General features: G+C 58.4%; 1 protein-coding gene across 1 annotated transcript in view; it reads left to right on the top strand.

Moving 5' to 3' along the window:
* Positions 1 to 4714: 4714 nt before the first annotated feature.
* The window catches only part of LOC132390509 (gastrula zinc finger protein XlCGF49.1-like), a 56300-nt gene continuing 45409 nt past the window's right edge, over positions 4715 to 15605 (top strand). The window contains exon 1 of the mRNA XM_059963119.1: positions 4715 to 4744. The gene's annotated coding sequence lies outside the window, so the exon portion shown is untranslated. The remainder of the gene's footprint in view (positions 4745 to 15605) is intronic.

The raw sequence follows: 15605 nt of genomic DNA, 5'->3' as shown, positions 1-15605 counted from the left end.
TTCAGCCTCTTTCAGAACCAGAACCCTTTCAGCCTCTTTCAGAACCAGAACCCTTTCAGCCTCTTTCAGACCCAGAACCCTTTCAGCCTCTTTCAGAACCAGAACCCTTTCAGCCTCTTTCAGAACCAGAACCCTTTCAGCCTCTTTCAGAACCAGAACCCTTTCAGCCACCTCTTTCAGAACCGGAACCCTTTCAGCCTCTTTCAGAAACAGAACCCTTTCAGCCTCTTTCAGAACCAGAACCCTTTCAGCCACCTCTTTCAGAACCGGAACCCTTTCAGCCTCTTTCAGAACCAGAACCCTTTCAGCCTCTTTCAGAACCAGAACCCTTTCAGCCTCTTTCAGAACCAGAACCGTCTGGTTCAGTTCCCCAGGCAGCTTCTCCCTTGAATGACAACTTTACTCACTTCTGCCCCTTCAGACATGAACATCTGGCATTCTGCTAGAGTCTTCCACAGGGAAGATTGATGCAAAATACTTACGTACAGTAGTTCATCCACTATTTCATTGTCCCTGTTTGCTATCTCTCCAGCATCAATTCCCAGTGGTCCAATATCCACTTATATATATATTTATCTCTCTCTCTCTCTCTCTCTCTCTCTCTCTCTCTCTCTCTCTCTCTCTCAGAGATGCTCATATATACACTTACACTTTTTATATATCTGAAAAAACTTTTGTTATCCTCTAATATTATTGTGAGCTTACCTGCATATTCTATGTTTTCTTTGTTTTTTTTAATCCTCTAACTGCCCACTAACTTTTGCCCTATTACATGCCCTCTCTCTGGCTTTCATGTTGACTTTGACTTACCTTGTCAGCCACAGTTGTGTCATCCTGCCTTTAGAATACTTCTTTGAGTTGTATCTATCCTGCATCCGAACTGCTCCCCCCACCCCAGAAATAGCCACTACTGCTCTGCCACCCCCACTTACGCCCTCTTTAGCCAGCTACTTTGTCATGCCTCCATAATTCCACAGTAATATTGATACGTCTGATTTTAGCTGCTTCTCCTCGAATTGCAGGGGGAATTCCATCATCACTGGTCCCCTTAGGGTGCCTTTACCTTACGCTCTCCCCGAGTGGGCTCAAGCACCAGCTGTCTCGTAGGCATCAACAAATTCCCCTTCTTGGGATCCTGCACCGACATGATTTTCCCAATCTGCCTGTACATTGAAACCCCCCATCACCATCATAACATTGCCCTTTTGATATGCTTTTTCCCTTTAAATTTGTAGCCCACATCCTGGATACTGCCTGGAAGCTAGTATATAATTCCCATAGGGGTCTTATTACTCTTGGAATTTCTCACCTCTACCCAAAAGGATTCTGCATCTTCCAATACTATATGATCTCTTTCTAAGGATTCGATTTCATTTTTTTTTAACCAACAGAGCCATGCCACCCCCTCGCATTAGTGTGACCCTGACCCTGCCCACTTGTCCCTTTGATACACTGTCTATCTTTGGATGTTAAACTCCCAACTAAAATCTTTCAGCTACAACTCGGTGATGTTCGCAACGTTATACCTGCCAATCTGTAACTGTGCTACAGGTTCATCTCCCTTATCCCATACGCTGCATGCATTCAAATATAACACCTTCTGTATGCATCACCCTTTTCAATTTTGCCCCTTGTGGTGAACTATGTGCCTGTCTGGACACGCCCCCTGCTGTCTGCTCCTGTGGCTCGTCCCACAGACCCCTGTATAAAGGTGATCGAGGCCTGAGCCCGGCCTCTCAGTCTCCAGGATGTAGTATGGTGGTCACTCACTGCTTGTTCCTTCTTCCAGTCAATAAAAGCCGATATCTCGCCTTACGTCTCAGAGTGAGTTATTGATGGTGCATCACCCCTATATTGCACTGCAACTCATCCCGTTGACTGCTACGTTGCCCAATCATCAGCCTGTCCTTGCTTGTAGTCATACTACACACCAGGTCTGTTTGTAAACCAACTGTCCCACCCTCAGCCCTCTCACTATGATTGCCACCCTCCTGCCAAATCAGCTTAAACCCTCTCCAGAAGGACAAGGATATTGGTCCCACCTGGGTTCAGGTGTAACCCGTTCCTTTAGTACGGAGCATACATTTCCCAGAAGGAATCAGAACCCTTCCCCTTGCACCAGCTCTTCACCTGCCAAACATTTAGATCCTGACCCTCACTGGCACGTGGCAGTCCAGGAGCTCCCGTTTCTCCTCACCCTAACCCTACCCATGTCCTCGACACCGATATGTACCAGTATCTGTAACTCACACGCACAACACAGATAATAACACCACAAACCAATAATACACAACATTAAGCTGTAAATAATGGTGGGGCAGGGATTATGTGGAGCTCAATTCTCAGCCTCCTCCTCTCCAGGGAAAAAGTACAAGCTTATCCAGTCTCTCTGAGTCCTGATAACGTCCTCTCCAATCCTAACAGAACCAGAACCGAACACCAACCTCTTGTACAACCAACGGCAACGTAACGTCCCAACCCCTGCACTCGGTGCCCTGGCTGATGAAGGGCAGTGTGACAAATGCCTTCTTCAAAGCTGTGACTCTACAATGTTCATGTACCCTGAATTATACCTCTGTTCTGCATCCCTCCAGCATCCAGGCACTCTTTCACTACTACTGTTGGGTAGGAGGCACGAAAGTGTTAGTGTGGTAAACCATGTAAACCTGTCTAGACATGCCCCCCCCCCTCTGTTGACTGCTCCTCTGGCTCCTCCCACAGACCCTGAACTCCCTCAGTCTCCCAGATGGACAGGACCATGTAAACCTGTCTAGACATGCCCCCCTCCCTCTGCTGACTGCTCCTGTGGCTCCTCCTACAGACCCTGAACTCCCTCAGTCTCCGAGATGGACAGGACCATGTAAACCTGTCTAGACATGCCCCCCCCCTCTGCTGACGGCTCCTGTGGCTCCTCCTACAGACCCTGAACTCCCTCAGTCTCCGAGATGGACAGGACCATGTAAACCTGTCTAGACATGCCCCCCCCCCCCCCCTCTGCTGACTGCTCCTGTGGCTCCTCCTACAGACCCTGAACTCCCTCAGTCTCCCAGATGGACAAGACCATGTAAACCTGTCTAGACATGCCCCCCTCCCTCTGCTGACTGCTCCTGTGGCTCCTCCTACAGACCCTGAACTCCCTCAGTCTCCCAGATGGACAAGACCATGTAAACCTGTCTAGACATGCCCCCCTCCCTCTGCTGACTGCTCCTGTGGCTCCTCCTACAGACCCTGAACTCCCTCAGTCTCCCAGATGGACAAGACCATGTAAACCTGTCTAGACATGCCCCCCCCCCCCCCCGCTGACTGCTCCTGTGGCTCCTCCTATAGACCCTGAACTCCCTCAGTCACCCAGATGGACAAGACCATGTAAACCTGTCTAGACATGCCCCCCTCCCTCTGCTGACTGCTGCTGTGGCTCCTCCTACAGACCCCTGTATAAAGGTGATCGGGGGCACTGCTCCTCCCTCAGTCTCCCACATGCCGTGCTCCCTTTTTGCTGTTAATAAAAGCCTATCGTCCATTTCCAGTCTCTTAGAGTTATTGATGGTGCATCAATTAGGTTGCACACTGACAGGTTCAGAAATAGTTCAACCATCAGGATCCTGAACCAGCATGGATAACTTCACTCACCTCAATGCAAAGCGGATTATTAATTTATTCGGTGATTTAGAACAGTGTAAACTCCCGCGCCACGTGGTCCCAGCACTCCCCGCCCCCATCCCACAAACGCAATTAACTCCAATCTCATCACGGGACAAATTACAATGACTAATTAACGTACCCGGACGGCTTTGAACTGTGGAAGGAAACCAGAGCACCTGGAATTCACTCAAGCATTCGGCAGGGACGCCTGACAGAGGACGATGGAATTGGTCCAAACTCATGCCGACTGCTGTGTTAGGAATGGTTCCATGTTGTACATACTCACTTTAAAGGGCTCTTTACAACTCACCTTTCAGTGTAATTTCTATTAGCGCCATTTGTCTCATTTTGCATATTAGTTGTTTATCAGTCTTTAAAGTTTTTCAAAAATTCTCCTGTATTCTTTTCCTGTAAATGCCTGCAAGAAAATGTATCTCAGGCTTTGAAAGGCCAAGATGGAGTGAATGTGGAAAGGTTTTTTTAGAGGGTGATTCTAATACCAGAGGGCACGGCATCAGAAAAGAGGGGTGTCTGTTTAGAACAGAGACAAGCAGGAATTTCTTTAGCCAGACTCTCATGAATCTGTTGAATTCATGGCTGGCTGTATCATCTAGTTTTACGGTATATGGTAACACCCTTTGAAAATAAATTTAGATTGAACTTTGAACAAGAGTTGTTCAATTCTTCAGTTAGTGGGGACATTTGTCAGTTCCCGTGGGGTGCTGCTAATTTACTAAAGATGTCTTCTGTTACTGTTACCTGATGAGGCGCAGAAAATCATAAAGATCAAAAAGTCTACAGATGCAACAGACACAAAATATCAGTGGAAATAGTGGACGTTTCGGGCCGCGACACTTCTTCAGGACTGAAAAGGAGGGAAAGACACCAGAAGAAAAAGGTGGAGGAGCGACAGGACATAACCTGTGCGCTGCCCAGTCCGCGCTCCCATCGCCGGTCAGATCTCGCTGCTCCTCCGAATGGCGGGCGATCCGGACCAGCATGCACAGCGCGAAGGAAAGCGGTCCGGTCCGTCCGCACAGGGCCGAACGCGCATGCTCAGCGGTCTGCGGCCTGTGACAGAGGCGGCGGCTCCAGAGAGTCGGTGAGTGGAGGGAGAGGGAGGAGGAGGAGGAGGAGGGAGAGGGAGGAGGAGGGAGGAGGAGGAGGAGGACTGGGTCCAACAACACTGACGTTTCATTAAACAAGCTGTTTGGTGGCAGCACTTCAGTGTGCAGGAGGGAAGGACCTGTCCCTCCAGAGGGATGAGAGGAGGGCTGGTCTGGAGTGAAGGGGTAGGAGCTGTCCCTGCAGAGTGATGAGAGGAGGGCTGGTCCGTAGTGAAGGGGTAGGAGCTGTCCCTGCAGAGTGGTGATAGGAGGGCTGGTCCGGAGTGAAGGGGTAGGAGCTGTCCCTGCGGATTGATGAGAGGAGGGCTGGTCCGGAGTGAAGGGGTAGGAGCTGTCCCTGCAGAGTGATGAGAGGAGGGCTGGTCAGGAGTGAAGGAGTAGGAGCTGTCCCTGCAGAGTGTTGAGAGGAGGTCTGGTCCGGAGTGAAGGGGTAGGAGCTGTCCCTGCAGAGTGATGAGAGGAGGGCTGGTCCTGAGTGAAGGGGTAGGAGCTGTCCCTGCAGAGTGATGAGAGGAGGGCTGGTCCGGAGTGAAGGGGTAGGAGCTGTCCCTGCAGAGTGATGAGAGGAGGGCTGGTCCGGAGTGAAGGGGTAGGAGCTGTCCCTGCAGAGTGATGAGAGGAGGGCTGGTCCGGAGTGAAGGGGTAGGAGCTGTCCCTCCAGAGTGATGAGAGGAGGGCTGGTCCGGAGTGAAGGGGTAGGAGCTGTCCCTGCAGACTGATGAGAGGAGGGCTGGTCCGGAGTGTAGGGGTAGGAGCTGTCCCTCCGGAGTGATGAGAGGAGGGCCGGTCCGGAGTGAAGGGGTAGGAGCTGTCCCTGCAGAGTGATGAGAGGAGGGCTGGTCCGGAGTGAAGGGGTAGGAGCTGTCCCTGCAGAGTGATGAGAGGAGGGCTGGTCCGGAGTGAAGGGGTAGGAGCTGTCCCTGCAGAGTGGTGAGAGGAGGGCTGGTCCGGAGTGAAGGGGTAGGAGCTGTCCCTGCAGAGTGATGAGAGGAGGGCTGGTCCGGAGTGAAGGGGTAGGAGCTGTCCCTGCAGAGTGATGGGATGAGGGCTGGTCCGGAGTGAAGGGGTAGGAGCTGTCCCTCCGGAGTGATGAGAGGAGGGCTGGTCCGGAGTGAAGGGGTAGGAGCTGTCCCTGCAGAGTGATGAGAGGAGGGCTGGTCCGGAGTGAAGGGGTAGGAGCTGTCCCTGCAGAGTGATGAGAGGAGGGATGGTCCGGAGTGAAGGGGTAGGAGCTGTCCCTCCAGAGGGATGAGAGGAGGGCTGGTCCGGAGTGAAGGGGTAGGAGCTGTCCCTGCAGAGTGGTGAGAGGAGGGCTGGTCCGGAGTGAAGGGGTAGGAGCTGTCCCTGCAGAGTGATGAGAGGAGGGCTGGTCCGGAGTGAAGGGGTAGGAGCTGTCCCTGCAGAGTGATGAGAGGAGGGCTGGTCCGGAGTGAAGGGGTAGGAGCTGTCGCTGCAGAGTGGTGAGAGGAGGGCTGGTCCGGAGTGAAGGGGTAGGAGCTGTCCCTGCAGAGTGATGAGAGGAGGGCAGGTCCGGAGTGAAGGGGTAGGAGCTGTCCCTGTAGAGTGATGAGAGGAGGGCTGGTCCGGAGTGAAGGGGCAGGAGCTGTCCCTGCAGAGTGATGAGAGGAGGGCTGGTCCGGAGTGAAGGGGTAGGAGCTGTCCCTGCAGAGTGATGAGAGGAGGGCTGGTCCGGAGTGAAGGGGTAGGAGCTGTCCCTGCAGAGTGATGAGAGGAGGGCTGGTCCGGAGTGAAGGGGTAGGAGCTGTCGCTGCAGAGTGGTGAGAGGAGGGCTGGTCCGGAGTGAAGGGGTAGGAGCTGTCCCTGCAGAGTGATGAGAGGAGGGCTGGTCCGGAGTGAAGGGATAGGAGCTGTCCCTCCAGAGGGATGAGAGGAGGGCTGGTCCGGAGTGAAGGGATAGGAGCTGTCCCTCCAGAGGGATGAGAGGAGGGCTGGTCCGGAGTGAAGGGGTAGGAGCTGTCCCTCCAGAGGGATGAGAGGAGGGCTGGTCCGGAGTGAAGGGGTAGGAGCTGTCCCTGCAGAGTGATGAGAGGAGGGCTGGTCCGGAGTGAAGGGGTAGGAGCTGTCCCTGCAGAGTGATGAGAGGAGGGCTGGTCCGGAGTGAAGGAGTAGGAGCTGTCCCTGCAGAGTGATGAGAGGAGGGCTGGTCCGGAGTGAAGGGGTAGGAGCTGTCCCTGCAGAGTGATGAGAGGAGGGCTGGTCCGGAGTGAAGGGGTAGGAGCTGTCCCTGCAGAGGGATGAGAGGAGGGCTGGTCCGGAGTGAAGGGGTAGGAGCTGTCCCTCCAGAGGGATGAGAGGAGGGCTGGTCCGGAGTGAAGGGGTAGGAGCTGTCCCTGCAGACTGGTGAGAGGAGGGCTGGTCCGGAGTGAAGGGGTAGGTGCTGTCCCTGCAGAGTGATGAGAGGAGGGCTGGTCCGGAGTGAAGGGGCAGGAGCTGTCCCTGCAGAGTGGTGAGAGGAAGGCTGGTCCGGAGTGAAGGGGTAGGAGCTGTCCCTGCAGAGTGATGAGCGGAGGGCTGGTCCGGAGTGAAGGGGTAGGAGCTGTCCCTGCAGAGTGATGAGAGGAGGGCTGGTCCGGAGTGAAGGGGCAGGAGCTGTCCCTGCAGAGTGATGAGAGGAGGGCTGGTCCGGAGTGAAGGGGTAGGAGCTCTCGCTGCAGAGTGGTGAGAGGAGGGCTGGTCCGGAGTGAAGGGGTAGGAGCTGTCCCTGCAGAGTGGTGAGAGGAGGGCTGGTCCGGAGTGAAGGGGTAGGAGCTGTCCCTGCAGAGTGGTGAGAGGAGGGCTGGTCCGGAGTGAAGGGGTGGGAGCTGTCCCTGCAGAGTGATGAGAGGAGGGCTGGTCCGGAGTGAAGGGGTAGGAGCTCTCGCTGCAGAGTGATGAGAGGAGGGCTGGTCCGGAGTGAAGGGGTGGGAGCTGTCCCTGCAGAGTGATGAGAGGAGGGCTGGTCCGGAGTGAAGGGGTAGGAGCTCTCGCTTCAGAGTGGTGAGAGGAGGGCTGGTCCGGAGTGAAGGGGTGGGAGCTGTCCCTGCAGAGTGATGAGAGGAGGGCTGGTCCGGAGTGAAGGGGTAGGAGCTCTCGCTTCAGAGTGGTGAGAGGAGGGCTGGTCCGGAGTGAAGGGGTAGGAGCTGTCCCTGCAGAGTGATGAGAGGAGGGCTGGTCCGGAGTGAAGGGGTAGGAGCTGTCCCTGCATAGTGGTGAGAGGAAGGCTGGTCCGGAGTGAAGGGGTAGGAGCTGTCCCTGCAGAGTGGTGAGAGGAGGGCTGGTCCGGAGTGAAGGGGTAGGAGCTGACCCTGCAGAGTGGTGAGAGGAGGGCTGGTCCGGAGTGAAGGGGTAGGAGCTGTCCCTGCAGAGTGATGAGAGGAGGGCTGGTCCGGAGTGAAGGGGTACGAGCTGTCCCTGCAGAGTGATGAGAGGAGGGCTGGTCCGGAGTGAAGGGGTAGGAGCTGTCCCTGCAGAGTGATGAGAGGAGGGCTGGTCCGGAGTGAAGGGGTAGGAGCTGTCCCTGCAGAGTGATGGGAGGAGGGCTGGTCCGGAGTGAAGGGGTAGGAGCTGTCCCTGCAGAGTGGGGAGAGGAGGGCTGGTCCAGAGTGAAGGGGTAGGTGCTGTCCCTGCAGAGTGATGAGAGGAGGGCTGGTCCGGAGTGAAGGGGTAGGAGCTGTCCCTGCAGAGTGGTGACAGGAGGGCTGGTCCGGAGTGAAGGGGTGGGAGCTGTCCCTGAGGAGGGCTGGTCCGGAGTGAAGGGGTAGGAGCTGTCCCTGCAGAGTGGTGAGAGGAGGGCTGGTCAGGAGTGAAGGGGTAGGAGCTGTCCCTGCAGAGTGGTGAGAGGAGGGCTGGTCAGGAGTGAAGGGGTAGGAGCTGTCCCTGAGGAGGGCTGGTCCGGAGTGAAGGGGTAGGAGCTGTCCCTGCAGAGTGATGAGAGGAGGGCTGGTCCGGAGTGAAGGGGTAGGAGCTGTCCCTGCAGAGTGATGAGAGGAGGGCTGGTCCGAAGTGAAGGGGTAGGAGCTGTCCCTGCAGAGTGGTGAGAGGAGGGCTGGTCAGGAGTGAAGGGGTAGGAGCTGTCCCTGCAGAGTGATGAGAGGAGGGCTGGTCCGAAGTGAAGGGGTAGGAGCTGTCCCTGCATAGTGGTGAGAGGAGGGCTGGTCCGGAGTGAAGGGGTAGGAGCTGTCCCTGCATAGTGGTGAGAGGAGGGCTGGTCCGGAGTGAAGGGGTAGGAGCTGTCCCTGCAGAGTGATGAGAGGAGGGCTGGTCCGAAGTGAAGGGGTAGGAGCTGTCCCTGCAGAGTGGTGAGAGGAGGGCTGGTCCGGAGTGAAGGGGTAGGAGCTGTCCCTGCAGAGTGGTGAGAGGAGGGCTGGTCCGGAGTGAAGGGGTAGGAGCTGTCCCTGCAGAGTGGTGAGAGGAGGGCTGGTCCGGAGTGAAGGGGTAGGAGCTGTCCCTGCAGAGTGGTGAGAGGAGGGCTGGTCCGGAGTGAAGGGGTAGGAGCTGTCCCTGCAGAGTGGTGACAGGAGGGCTGGTCCGGAGTGAAGGGGTGGGAGCTGTCCCTGCAGAGTGGGGAGAGGAGGGCTGGTCAGGAGTGAAGGGGTAGGAGCTGTCCCTGCAGAGTGATGAGAGAAGGGCTGGTCCGGAGTGAAGGGGTAGGAGCTGTCCCTGCAGAGTGATGACAGGAGGGCTGGTCCGGAGTGAAGGGGTAGGAGCTGTCCCTGCAGAGTGGTGAGAGGAGGGCTGGTCCGGAGTGAAGGGGTAGGAGCTGTCCCTGCAGAGTGATGAGAGGAGGGCTGGTCCGGAGTGAATGGTTAGGAGCTGTCCCTGCAGAGTGATGAGAGGAGGGCTGGTCCGGAGTGAAGGGGTAGGAGCTGTCCCTGCAGAGTGATGAGCGGAGGGCTGGTCCGGAGTGAAGGGGTAGGAGCTGTCCCTGCAGAGTGATGAGCGGAGGGCTGGTCCGGAGTGAAGGGGTAGGAGCTCTCGCTGTAGAGTGGTGAGAGGAGGGCTGGTCCGGAGTGAAGGGGTAGGAGCTGTCCCTGCAGAGTGGTGAGAGGAGGGCTGGTCCGGAGTGAAGGGGTAGGAGCTGTCCCTGCAGAGTGGTGAGAGGAGGGCTGGTCCGGAGTGAAGGGGTAGGAGCTGTCCCTGCAGAGTGATGAGAGGAGGGCTGGTCCGGAGTGAAGGGGTAGGAGCTGTCCCTGCAGAGTGGTGAGAGGAGGGCTGGTCCGGAGTGAAGGGGTAGGAGCTGTCACTGCAGAGTGATGGGAGGAGGGCTGGTCCGGAGTGAAGGGGTAGGTGCTGTTCCTGCAGAGTGATGAGAGGATGGCTGGTCCGGAGTGAAGGGGTAGGAGGTGTCCCTGCAGAGTAATGAGAGGAGGGCTGGTCCGGAGTGAAGGGGTAGGAGCTCTCGCTGCAGAGTGATGAGATGAGGGCTGGTCCGGAGTGAAGGGGTAGGAGCTGTCCCTGCAGAGTGGTGAGAGGAGGGCTGGTCCGGAGTGAAGGGGTAGGAGCTGTCCCTGCAGAGTGGTGAGAGGAGGGCTGGTCCGGAGTGAAGGGGTAGGAGCTGTCCCTGTAGAGTGGTGAGAGGAGAGCTGGTCCGGAGTGAAGGGGTAGGAGCTGTCCCTCCAGAGTGATGGGAAGAGGGCTGGTCCGGAGTGAAGGGGTAGGAGCTGTCCCTGCAGAGTGGTGAGAGGAGGGCTGGTCCGGAGTGAAGGGGTAGGAGCTGTCCCTGCAGAGTGATGAGAGGAGGGCTGGTCCGGAGTGAAGGGGTAGGAGCTGTCCCTGCATAGTGGTGAGAGGAGGGCTGGTCCGGAGTGAAGGGGAAGGAGCTGTCCCTGCAGGGTGATGAGAGGAGGGCTGGTCCATAGTGAAGGGGTAGGAGTTGTCCCTGCAGAGTGATGAGAGGAGGGCTGGTGCGGAGTGAAGGGGTAGGAGCTGTCCCTGCAGAGTGGTGAGAGGAGGGCTGGTCCGGAGTGAAGGGGCAGGAGCTGTCCCTGCCTAGTGATGAGAGGAGGGCTGGTCCGGAGTGAAGGGGTAGGAGCTGTCCCTGCAGAGTGATGAGAGGAGGGCTGGTCCGGAGTGAAGGGGTAGGAGCTGTCCCTGCAGAGTGGTGAGAGGAGGGCTGGTCCGGAGTGAAGGGGTAGGAGCTGTCCCTGCAGAGTGGTGAGAGGAGGGCTGGTCCGGAGTGAAGGGGTAGGAGCTGTCCCTGCAGAGTGGAGAGGAGGGCTGGTCCAGAGTGAAGGGGTAGGAGCTGTCCCTGCAGAGTGATGAGAGGAGAGCTGGTCCGGAGTGAAGGGGTAGGAGCTGTCCCTGCATAGTGGGGAGAGGAGGGCTGGTCCGGAGAGAAGGGGTCGGAGCTGTTCCTTCAGAGTGATGAGAGGAGAGCTGGTCCGGAGTGAAGGGGTAGGAGCTGTCCCTGCAGAGTGGTGAGAGGAGGACTGGTCCGGAGTGAAGGGGTAGGAGCTGTCACTGCAGAGGGATGAGAGGAGGGCTGGTCCGGAGTGAAGGGGTAGGAGCTGTCCCTGCAGACTGATGAGAGGAGGGCTGGTCCAGAGTGAAGGGGTAGGAGCTGTCCCTGCAGAGTGGTGAGAGGAGGGCTGGTCCGGAGTGAAGGGGTAGGAGCTCTCGCTGCAGAGTGGTGAGAGGAGGGCTGGTCCGGAGTGAAGGGGTGGGAGCTGTCCCTGCACAGTGATGAGAGGAGGGCTGGTCAGGAGTGAAGGGGTAGGAGCTGTTCCTGCAGAGTGATGAGAGAAGGGCTGGTCCGGAGTGAAGGGGTAGGAGCTGTCCCTGCAGAGTGGTGAGAGGAGGGCTGGTCCGGAGTGAAGGGGTAGGAGCTGTCCCTGCAGAGTGGTGAGAGGAGGGCTGGTCCGGAGTGAAGGGGTAGGAGCTGTCCCTGCAGAGTGGAGAGGAGGGCTGGTCCAGAGTGAAGGGGTAGGAGCTGTCCCTGCAGAGTGGTGAGAGGAGGGCTGGTCCGGAGTGAAGGGGTAGGAGCTGTCCCTGCAGAGTGGTGAGAGGAGGGCTGGTCCGGAGTGAAGGGGTAGGAGCTGTCCCTGCAGAGTGGTGAGAGGAGGGCTGGTCCGGAGTGAAGGGGTGGGAGCTGTCCCTGCAGAGTGATGAGAGGAGGGCTGGTCCGGAGTGAAGGGGTAGGAGCTCTCGCTGCAGAGTGATGAGAGGAGGGCTGGTCCGGAGTGAAGGCGTGGGAGCTGTCCCTGCAGAGTGATGAGAGGAGGGCTGGTCCGGAGTGAAGGGGTAGGAGCTCTCGCTTCAGAGTGGTGAGAGGAGGGCTGGTCCGGAGTGAAGGGGTGGGAGCTGTCCCTGCAGAGTGATGAGAGGAGGGCTGGTCCGGAGTGAAGGGGTAGGAGCTCTCGCTTCAGAGTGGTGAGAGGAGGGCTGGTCCGGAGTGAAGGGGTAGGAGCTGTCCCTGCAGAGTGATGAGAGGAGGGCTGGTCCGGAGTGAAGGGGTAGGAGCTGTCCCTGCATAGTGGTGAGAGGAAGGCTGGTCCGGAGTGAAGGGGTAGGAGCTGTCCCTGCAGAGTGGTGAGAGGAGGGCTGGTCCGGAGTGAAGGGGTAGGAGCTGTCCCTGCAGAGTGATGAGAGGAGGGCTGGTCCGGAGTGAAGGGGTAGGAGCTGTCCCTGCAGAGTGGTGAGAGGAGGGCTGGTCCGGAGTGAAGGGGTAGGAGCTGTCCCTGCAGAGTGATGAGAGGAGGGCTGGTCCGGAGTGAAGGGGTACGAGCTGTCCCTGCAGAGTGATGAGAGGAGGGCTGGTCCGGAGTGAAGGGGTAGGAGCTGTCCCTGCAGAGTGATGAGAGGAGGGCTGGTCCGGAGTGAAGGGGTAGGAGCTGTCCCTGCAGAGTGATGGGAGGAGGGCTGGTCCGGAGTGAAGGGGTAGGAGCTGTCCCTGCAGAGTGGGGAGAGGAGGGCTGGTCCAGAGTGAAGGGGTAGGTGCTGTCCCTGCAGAGTGATGAGAGGAGGGCTGGTCCGGAGTGAAGGGGTAGGAGCTGTCCCTGCAGAGTGGTGACAGGAGGGCTGGTCCGGAGTGAAGGGGTGGGAGCTGTCCCTGAGGAGGGCTGGTCCGGAGTGAAGGGGTAGGAGCTGTCCCTGCAGAGTGGTGAGAGGAGGGCTGGTCAGGAGTGAAGGGGTAGGAGCTGTCCCTGCAGAGTGGTGAGAGGAGGGCTGGTCAGGAGTGAAGGGGTAGGAGCTGTCCCTGAGGAGGGCTGGTCCGGAGTGAAGGGGTAGGAGCTGTCCCTGCAGAGTGATGAGAGGAGGGCTGGTCCGGAGTGAAGGGGTAGGAGCTGTCCCTGCAGAGTGATGAGAGGAGGGCTGGTCCGGAGTGAAGGGGTAGGTGCTGTCCCTGCAGAGTGATGAGAGGAGGGCTGGTCCGAAGTGAAGGGGTAGGAGCTGTCACTGCAGAGGGATGAGAGGAGGGCTGGTCCGGAGTGAAGGGGTAGGTGCTGTCCCTGCAGAGTGAAGAGAGGAGGGTTGGTCCGGAGTGAAGGGGTAGGAGCTGTCCCTGAAGAGGGATGGTCCGGAGTGAAGGGGTAGGAGCTGTCCCTGCAGAGTGATGAGAGGAGGGCTGGTCCGGAGTGAAGGGGTAGGAGCTGTCCCTGCAGAGTGGTGAGAGGAGGGCTGGTCAGGAGTGAAGGGGTAGGAGCTGTCCCTGCAGAGTGATGAGAGGAGGGCTGGTCCGAAGTGAAGGGGTAGGAGGTGTCCCTGCAGAGTGATGAGAGGAGGGCTGGTCCGGAGTGAAGGGGTAGGAGCTGTCCCTGCAGAGTGGTGAGAGGAGGGCTGGTCCGGAGTGAAGGGGTAGGAGCTGTCCCTGCAGAGTGGTGAGAGGAGGGCTGGTCCGGAGTGAAGGGGTAGGAGCTGTCCCTGCAGAGTGGTGAGAGGAGGGCTGGTCCGGAGTGAAGGGGTAGGAGCTGTCCCTGCAGAGTGGTGAGAGGAGGGCTGGTCCGGAGTGAAGGGGTAGGAGCTGTCCCTGCAGAGTGGTGACAGGAGGGCTGGTCCGGAGTGAAGGGGTGGGAGCTGTCCCTGCAGAGTGATGAGAGGAGGGCTGGTCCGGAGTGAAGGAGTAGGAGCTGTCCCTGCAGAGTGGTGGGAGGAGGGCTGGTCCGGAGTGAAGGGGTAGGAGCTGTCCCTGCAGAGTGGTGACAGGAGGGCTGGTCCGGAGTGAAGGGGTGGGAGCTGTCCCTGCAGAGTGGTGACAGGAGGGCTGGTCCGGAGTGAAGGGGTGGGAGCTGTCCCTGCAGAGTGATGAGAGGAGGGCTGGTCCGGAGTGAAGGAGTAGGAGCTGTCCCTGCAGAGTGGTGGGAGGAGGGCTGGTCCGGAGTGAAGGGGTAGGAGCTGTCCCTGCAGAGTGATGAGAGGAGGGCTGGTCCGGAGTGAAGGAGTAGGAGCTGTCCCTGCAGAGTGATGAGAGGAGGGCTGGTCCGGAGTGAAGGAGTAGGAGCTGTCCCTCCAGAGTGATGGGAGGAGAGCTGGTCCGGAGTGAAGGGGTAGGAGCTGTCCCTCCAGAGTGATGAGAGGAGGGCTGGTCCGGAGTGAAGGGGTGGGAGCTGTCCCTGCAGAGTGGTGAGAGGAGGGATGGTCCGGAGTGAAGGGGTAGGAGCTGTCCCTGCAGAGTGATGAGAGGAGGGCTGGTCCGGAGTGAAGGGGTAGGAGCTGTCCCTGCAGAGTGATGAGATGAGGGCTGGTCCGGACTGAAGGGGTAGGAGCTGTCCCTGCAGAGTGATGAGAGGAGGGCTGGTCCGGATTGAAGGGGTAGGAGCTGTCCCTGCAGAGTGGTGAGAGGAGGGCTGGTCCGGAGTGAAGGGGTAGGAGCTGTCCCTGCAGAGTGGTGAGAGGAGGGCTGGTCCGGAGTGAAGGGGTAGGAGCTGTCCCTGCAGAGTGGTGACAGGAGGGCTGGTCCGGAGTGAAGGGGTGGGAGCTGTCCCTGCAGAGTGGGGAGAGGAGGGCTGGTCAGGAGTGAAGGGGTAGGAGCTGTCCCTGCAGAGTGATGAGAGAAGGGCTGGTCCGGAGTGAAGGGGTAGGAGCTGTCCCTGCAGAGTGATGACAGGAGGGCTGGTCCGGAGTGAAGGGGTAGGAGCTGTCCCTGCAGAGTGGTGAGAGGAGGGCTGGTCCGGAGTGAAGGGGTAGGAGCTGTCCCTGCAGAGTGATGAGAGGAGGGCTGGTCCGGAGTGAATGGTTAGGAGCTGTCCCTGCAGAGTGATGAGAGGAGGGCTGGTCCGGAGTGAAGGGGTAGGAGCTGTCCCTGCAGAGTGATGAGCGGAGGGCTGGTCCGGAGTGAAGGGGTAGGAGCTGTCCCTGCAGAGTGATGAGCGGAGGGCTGGTCCGGAGTGAAGGGGTAGGAGCTCTCGCTGCAGAGTGGTGAGAGGAGGGCTGGTCCGGAGTGAAGGGGTAGGAGCTGTCCCTGCAGAGTGGTGAGAGGAGGGCTGGTCCGGAGTGAAGGGGTAGGAGCTGTCCCTGCAGAGTGGTGAGAGGAGGGCTGGTCCGGAGTGAAGGGGTAGGAGCTGTCCCTGCAGAGTGATGAGAGGAGGGCTGGTCCGGAGTGAAGGGGTAGGAGCTGTCCCTGCAGAGTGGTGAGAGGAGGGCTGGTCCGGAGTGAAGGGGTAGGAGCTGTCACTGCAGAGTGATGGGAGGAGGGCTGGTCCGGAGTGAAGGGGTAGGTGCTGTTCCTGCAGAGTGATGAGAGGATGGCTGGTCCGGAGTGAAGGGGTAGGAGGTGTCCCTGCAGAGTAATGAGAGGAGGGCTGGTCCGGAGTGAAGGGGTAGGAGCTCTCGCTGCAGAGTGATGAGATGAGGGCTGGTCCGGAGTGAAGGGGTAGGAGCTGTCCCTGCAGAGTGGTGAGA

This window comes from Hypanus sabinus, unplaced genomic scaffold, assembly GCF_030144855.1.
Source record: "Hypanus sabinus isolate sHypSab1 unplaced genomic scaffold, sHypSab1.hap1 scaffold_932, whole genome shotgun sequence".
NCBI classification, from domain to species: domain Eukaryota; kingdom Metazoa; phylum Chordata; class Chondrichthyes; order Myliobatiformes; family Dasyatidae; genus Hypanus; species Hypanus sabinus.
Note: the sequence above shows the minus strand (reverse complement) of the source record. Positions and strands in the feature narration are given on the sequence as shown.